Below are 6,570 nucleotides of genomic sequence, written 5' to 3'. Positions count from 1 at the left end.
TGTATGGTTGGTCTATCCTAAATCTGTATAATGTATGGTTGGTCTATCCTAAATCTGTAATAATGTATGGTTGGTCTCCTAAATCTCTATAATGTATGGTTGGTCTATCCTAAATCTCTATAATGTATGGCTGGTCTGTATTTAATCTGTATAATGTATGGTTGGTCTATCCTAAATCTGTATAATGTATGGTTGGTCTGTGTTTAATCTGTATAATGTATGGTTGGCCTGTGTTAAATCTGTATAATGTATGATTGGCCTGTACTAAATCTGTATAATGTTTGGTTGGTCTGTAATAAATCTGTATAATGTATGGTTGGTCTGTATTTAATCTGTATAATGTATGGTTGGTCTATCCTAAATCTGTATAATGTATGGTTGGCCTGTGTTAAATTCTGTATAATGTAATGATTGGCCTGTGTTAAATCTGTATAATGAGTATGTTTGGTCTGTAATGTATAATGTATGTGTTTGGTCTGTAAATAAATGTATAATGTATGGTTGGTCTGTGTTTAAATTTGTATAAATGTATGGTTGGCATGTATTAAATTTGTATAATGTATGGTTGGCATGTATTAAATCTGTATAATGTATGGTTGGTCTGTAATAAATCTGTATAATGTATGGTTGGTCTATCCTAAATCTGTATAATGTATGATTGGTCTATCCTAAATCTGTATTAATGTAGGCCTAAATCTATGATTTGAACGATCTTATACATGTACTTACTAATGTCTGTGATACCAAACAAACTGTAAATTGATCTCACTACACCGTGACTTGGGTACAATAGAAAACAATAAAATAAAATCTTCAATAACTTGTTAACTCAATGTAGTTGGTTTGTAAAAATCAAAATAATTTTACAATTCAAGCATCTAATTACTAGGCAGTGTAATTATGTGCAAAAAATATGAATCAAGTAACTTAAACAGAAAAACAACGTCCATAACACATTCAAACAAAAAACTTAATATGGAAATAATGTGGAAATGATGATTAACAAGTGAAAATAAGATTTCAATGAATTCAACTAAACAACAATGAATATTTACAGATGAGAATGCAAAAAAAAACCCAACAAACAACATAAATCAACCTGTAAAATACAGATGAAAGGGCAAAATAAATGATACTTATGAACTTTTTTTTATCATTAGTAATTGAATTATTGTATGAAATTGATGCAGCCAAGACATCCGACACTTTAAAACACAACACTGAAAAAAGTTGCTTTAATTTTAGTGTTTTGTTTAATGTCAGAAGTCTTGGGTGCAACTGTATAAGTATGCACGTAATAAGTATATGAGAGAAAATTGAAATAAAGGGACACCGATGGATAATACATGTATACTGTAAGATCAAATAAAACTTCAACTGAATATAAACAATATTTTGTATTGATCATAAGCACAATGCATGAAGTTGTAAATCAAATTAATCTCCCCATGCATATGTTTTTCCCATTTACCGTATTTGCAATAATTAGCATCCAGGGTGCTTGAAAAATTTATAAGAAAGGAGGTACCATATTCTGAACCCAAAGACCATTATTCAAAAAAGAAGGAATGCTATTTTAAGGTTTAAATTTCCATCTTGCATGATTCTAATCTGACCTTAAAGCTTTGAGGATAGATTATAATGCAAAGATGAAATATCTACATTTGATGTTACAAGTAGAATTCATTGAATTTTTTTTAAATGGAAAGTAAAATACAAATAGATATTTTACACATTCCTGTACCAAATTTTTTATAAGTATACATTGAAATCTCATCTCCCTTTGTTTGTTTGTTCTGTTGTTAATTATTTGTTTGAATTATTATCAAAGAAAAATTGTGAAAAATAATGAACATTTGATATCCGAGTCTTCATGAGAATTAATTGATGATGGGAAACATTAGATTCATCTAATCTTCAAAAAATACATTGGTTAAATACATTAGTCCAGTGATTTTACGGGACTCGCCTAGACGAGTCCTGGACTCATGACTTTCCTCCTGGGGAACTCACCAAAATTTTGAGAACCCTAGTATATTTCTTTGTATTGGGACTCATCAAGTTTTGAAAATTAGTCTTCTGGACTTGCCTTAAAAATCCTACATAAATTGCTGATTAGTCTTGGTCTGTAAAAGCATTATCACATATATATACATAAACACACAATTTTCCTTTTAATCACACATGTTTATCACAAATTCATATCTACATTATTATAAAATGTGTATGTATACTCACACCGTCCCTAAAGTAAAAAATAATACATTTTGTACCAGTGAAAACTTTCATTTCACATCTCTTGAGAAAGCTTATTAATTAAAATGATCTTTAAAATTCAACAGACTATTTAAGCTTGTCGTCAAAAAAAAAAAACAACTAGAGTTCATGAATATCACATATATACAGCACTCCTGCTCAAATTCTCACCAATCCTAATGAAGTTAATTATAAAATATAATGAATCTGCAAAGCTGAAATAAGACAATTCCTTTTCTCCTTTAAGTAACAAAATTTGGTTCTAAGCACATGTAGAGAAAACAGAAAACAAACTAATACAGTATAGTTCTCTCATCCTTTTTGTGTTCGTGATATCATGACCATCAAAAACTGTGACCATTTAAACCGACTTATTTTGGTGTCAACATAATTTTGTATATTTTCATAGTGATACCAACAACTTAACTTTGTGATTCAGATAAGTCAGATCATATGGCTCTCTAAAGTATTATAATTCTAATAAACTGTATGGTTTAATTATAATACAGTAAATCTAAACCTGTTTGTACTGATGGTTTTAAACTGATTAAGAATTACACCTATTGATGAATTTAGTAAACTGATCAATACAGGAGTTTACGAGATCCTAAAACGACGTGGGTTGAAGTACAATTTAGCGTTGATTAGTCCCACACCTTCTGGTGATTATGACGTCACTAAACTCATGACAAATGATGACGTCATAATCACCGGATTGTGGGGACTTATCGACGGTAAAAATTGTACTTTACTCGCATCGTTTTTGGGATCTCAAAACTCCCGTATTAAATTTGTTTGACACACACTTTTGCAGTGATAATAAATCTCCCAGTTTCTCTTTCCTCAGTGATCATGATATTACACGAAAATCAGATTAACACAATTGCACACTAAAATAAAAAATGGTTTTACATGTATGTATGATAAACAATTATCCACATATATACATAATGTCATCTTAAGAATGAATGAAAAAATTGTGTTTACCGTTAATAAAATGTTATCTGCATGCACATCTTTGTGTATCTAACAAAGAAACTTTCAACAAAATCTTTAGTAAAAATACATGATAAGCACCAGTTGTACATAATTGGAACAAAATTACCAATAGAAAAAACAAGGCAGGGATATATATGTCCTGTCGAACACATATCTGGCAAAATTATATATTTATATACGATTTAACAAATTTGAATATTGCAATTAAAGATTTCAACAATAGATCTAGATCAACCAAAATATAAGATCTTTGAAACCACTGACTTTCTTAACTGTGACTACCACATGCCAACTCCAGTGATTCAGATTTGGGGCTAAACTTAGGCCATTTTGTCAGTTAGTTCTTTCAAAATGTCCGTAAGTTTTTGAAAATCCTTATATTCATTCCAATAGATAATGTTTTCTAATTAACAAAATTTTGTAACATTAACCTCAAATATGAAACACTGCAAACTCTGTCAAAGAGATATAAATCAGAGACAAAATTACCGTAGGTACACAGAGTTGTTGCTAATGGGAGACAGTACTAGTACAGGTAACCATAGGAGTCTCATGTGAAAGGTCAGGGTTCACATCATTCAACACTGTCATATGGACATCACGATTTCAATGATATTTCATATTATATAATTTCAGTAGGTTTAAATGTTATCAAAAACTTTCAAAATTGAATTTACAAAGCGATGTCCAGTATCTAACTAAATGAATGATCACAATGAATGCAAATAAGTAACCCAACCTGTGTTACGTCATATATATCTGCAGCAAATACAAATGAACATTTTTTTAATCATATACAAATCTTTAAAAACACATCTTGTTGTTCTTCACAGTAGTGAAATGCACAGTATATATATCAACCCATATATACTCAATGCAGAAAGTCCGCTAGAAAGGGACATAACTCAGGAAGCCATCCGTCTTGGACAACACAGCATGCCACACACACCAGGTAAACTGGGAGAGAGTCCTCTTCACAGATTTCTTTCATTGTTTTCCTTCAAAATTGTAATTTTTAAGGATTTCTCTTAATGAAACTGTTCTCTTCGGAAGTAAATTTTTCAAGTTCACACATCAATATGATTTCTTCATCTCTTCAGGTGGTGAAATGTTGGATGGATTTTTCTTCGGTGTTCGAGGCCTCCGTTTCTTTCTCTGGCGATGATGTTGGCAAGGTGGGGCGCATCCTCCAGGGACGCTTGTCGTTTTGGGTGCTTATTAGTGTGACCAGGAGATGAATGAGATGGATAGAATACTGCTATCCTGGACTGCGTCGCCGTGAAGGGTAAGGGACATGATCTAGCGCGCCGCCTGGATGGAAAGGACCTCGGGTCCTGGTTTTTGTCGCATGGTAAATAGATCCCAGTAAATTGTGTGCTCCTCGACAGGTGGTTTCACAAAACAAACCCTGCTCTTTGTACAGTTTACCTGCAGCAAGAAATCCAAAACAAATTAAGCATGTATTAAGTAATAGATATTGTCATACTACATTTAGTTATATCAAACAGTATTTTAATTACTTCGCCATCAAAAAGTATCAGGTATACAGATGTATATACCTTGAAAATATTTTTGGTAAACTCCTATTGTATACTATTATAATATGTAGGAAAATATTGTTCTTGTTTTTGTTGTTTTTTTATCAAGTGTTTTAAACAGGCTTCATTTGTCATCATCATCCTCTTTATATCACATCCAATAATTATTATTTATTTTAAATTTTACATATGTGATTATTTTTTTATTTTCATCAACAATCATGCAATGGACTTATTCATCTAACAAGATATATATATCTATCTTAAAGGCCCATACAGTAGGGTTGTTGTTTTACGATACAGCTAGAGTAAACTAATTTTGACTTTTTATATCGATCATAATTCATTCTATTTTACTCAGTGTGTATATTTGATATTGAAATATTTTATTGTAACATATGCATGTATAAAATAGAATGATCTACATTATATATTGTATTAATCAATATGATTCTCGATTCTGCATTATTTCACACAGCAATTTATAACTTTTTTTTTGAAAACATGAAAAATGTCAATATTCTTTCATATTCGAAACGGTTTCCAGAAAATATATTTAAGTCCGCCAAAATATGTTAAAGTGTGATTGTTTACGTCAGATTTTTTTTATAAATACTACATCAGGTCGAGCTGACTGGCACGTGCTGCCAACAAAGTACACAGTACCGTTATGTTTACTCATGCGGGAACGACGCCCCACGGGTGTTTACGGAGCACAGCTAAAAATAGACATTGCATCTTATTAGTTACATAATACCATGAAGTATATGTACGCACATTTATCAAGCTACTACTCTGTTCCCAGCATGATTTAGTATGAAAGAATAAAATTTTCTCACCATGATCAGCACGAAGGAAATTACAATCTTAGCTTATAGGCCGTGTATTCTAAAATAGACCATAAAGCAATGCATCATTTGATTTCATTCATAACTTTCATTCGAGTAACCATAACTTTCACCTCCCTGGCTTTCACTGTCGGCGCGTGATATTTTCCGAAACTAGTGATTATCATAATTTCAGTAAAAGTGGGGTAATTTTTAGAGTTACTTTTTAGTTCTACAAACAAAAACAAAACAAACATCGGTGACCTGACTTACCACAAACGCTGCAAGTTTACACCTCCGTCGTAATCCACGATATTTAATCAAAACGGCGATAACGCCTTCGATTATCCAGCGAACGATGCGACACCCCGTTCTTCGCATACATATTGTCGACATTTTGGGATCAAGGTCTCATTCGTTTAGGCCTTTCCCCGAATCCTAAATGACTCGGTGTTTCCATTTCAGTCGCGATCATTTTGGGGATAATCCCTAGAGAGCCACTCGTTACCAAATTCCAACCGCTGTCAGTGAAGAAAACTAACGACCTCGTGGTTCCAGACCCATAACAATGTCCACGTGACTGTTTATTTACCGCTTAATCCAATCATATGCCCCCCAAAGCTTACCGCCATTACATACCACGTGGACTTTTTCGCGGGTAATGATTGTGCCACCTTACTGCGACATGGTGGTGTTTATTATTATTTCTGTGGTTCGAGGTACCAAAAAAGGGGGTCAAACAGAAAAGTAGATATACAGAACCATGATTGCATAACATACCAAAAGATTTAGTTAAAATATCGATGTCAAACGATAATGTAACCTGTTAATAATATCTTTATTGAAAAATAATAATAATAATAAAAAAAAAACCAAAAATACAACAGAAACATGTTCAGCTTATCAGATGAAGTGAGACAGAGATGCAAGGATTTATAAAAATCTGATAT

At 32.2% G+C, this 6,570-nt stretch overlaps 1 pseudogene; it reads right to left on the bottom strand.

The window, feature by feature from the left end:
- Window positions 1-4,329: 4,329 nt before the first annotated feature.
- On the bottom strand, window positions 4,330-6,095 carry LOC138304706 (uncharacterized; annotated as a pseudogene).
- Between the last annotated feature and the right edge of the window lie 475 nt (window positions 6,096-6,570).

This window comes from Argopecten irradians, chromosome 12, assembly GCF_041381155.1.
Source record: "Argopecten irradians isolate NY chromosome 12, Ai_NY, whole genome shotgun sequence".
Classification (NCBI taxonomy): domain Eukaryota; kingdom Metazoa; phylum Mollusca; class Bivalvia; order Pectinida; family Pectinidae; genus Argopecten; species Argopecten irradians.
Note: the sequence above shows the minus strand (reverse complement) of the source record. Positions and strands in the feature narration are given on the sequence as shown.